Raw genomic sequence first — 1,553 nt, 5'->3', positions numbered from 1 at the left:
TTGGACGGGGCTGTCATCCTACACACTCACCAAGATCCAGCTGCTGTCGAGTCCATGCCAACTCGAGTTGGCCCCATTTGGGCGCCAGAGAAGTGGGCGCCACGGGACCTCCAGTGGCTGATGTTTTAGAGGTCAGGTCTTCCCGGCCTTTCTTCCTAGCTGCCTTTGAGAGGCGGCAAATGCAAAACTCACTGCCATCGAGTGCATTCTGACTCAGAGCGCCCTTATAGGACAGGGTCGAATTGCCCCCTGCGAGTTTCCAAGACTGTAACTCTTGATGGGCGTAAAAAGCCCCGTCTTTCTCCCATGGGTAGTGGGATGGACTAAAATTTCTTAATATGGCTCCTCTGTTCATATCCACCAAGCTGCTTCATGGGAGCAAGATCAGGCTTTCTACTCCCATAAAGAGTTACAGTCTCTGAAACCCACAGGGACAGTCCTACCCTGCCTAATGGCAGGGAGTTAGACCCAGGTCTTTGTAACTCCCACCAAATGATTGGGAGGGATTATGCAAATAAGGCACGTATAACACTAAACACTAATAGGGTTGTGTCGCCACTCCCCAGGCCACAAGGTTAGAGAAATCCCAGGACCATTGGAAGAAGTACCAGCAGTGCAGCATCTGTCCGGAATCTCTGTCTGAAGCGGAGACCACAAGTGTCCGAGGATGGAGACAAGGAGCAGAGGAGCGGCACTGAGACCGCGAGGCCTTGAGGTGGGGCACAGGGAGGGCTTCCTGACCCACTGAGGTTGAGGCCACGTGGACCACGTGGCCGAGAGGCTGAGGACTGGAGCGAGACTTGGCAGCTGCCTGAGGAGCGTGTTGTTGTGGGACCATATGCCTGCTTCCTGTTGACCAGCCTCGGCCGGTGGTAACCTGTGAACTCCTCTCCTACCATCCAAACTCACGGCCATGGAGCCAATTCTGACCGCACGGCCACCCTGCGTGGGAGGGCGGAACGCCCCGTGGGTTTCCGAGACGCACTCCTGACAGGAGCAGAAAGCCTCAGCTTCCTCCTTCAGAGCGCTGGTGGTCTCCAACTGCTGACCTCCTAGTCAGCAGCCTACCAGCTAGCCACAGTGCCACCAGGATTCCTGAGTCCCCTGATGCTGCTGTTAGGAGCCATCCAGGCGTTCCGCCCCGCCCCGTAGCAACCCCCTGCCCAAGAGAAGGAAATGCTTCCTGCGCCATCCTCCCAGTCGTTCCCAGGCTTGAGCCCATTGCTGCAGCCACCGGGTCCGTCAGCTCCTGGGGGCCCTTCCTCTCTGTCGCTGTCCCTCCACTTTACCAGGCACGATGTCCTTTTCCAGGGACCGTCTCTCCTGATGACATGTCCAACACATGTAGGATGAAGTCTCCCCATCCTTGCCTCTAGGGAGCCTCATGGTCCTATTTCTTCCAGGACTGCCCTTTGGACAGTCCGGGGCACTGTCAATATTCTTTGCCAGCACCACGATTCAAGTGTGAACTCTTCTCAGAAAGCCCCTAACTGTGAGTGTTGTCTGTGAGTTCTGTGCGGCCGTTGCGGAGAATTACAGAATCCAGCACAGAC

Source organism: Echinops telfairi, unplaced genomic scaffold, assembly GCF_000313985.2.
Source record: "Echinops telfairi isolate 266 unplaced genomic scaffold, ASM31398v2 ScPeMD7_12;HRSCAF=54, whole genome shotgun sequence".
Classification (NCBI taxonomy): domain Eukaryota; kingdom Metazoa; phylum Chordata; class Mammalia; order Afrosoricida; family Tenrecidae; genus Echinops; species Echinops telfairi.
This window is presented reverse-complemented; position numbering follows the sequence as displayed.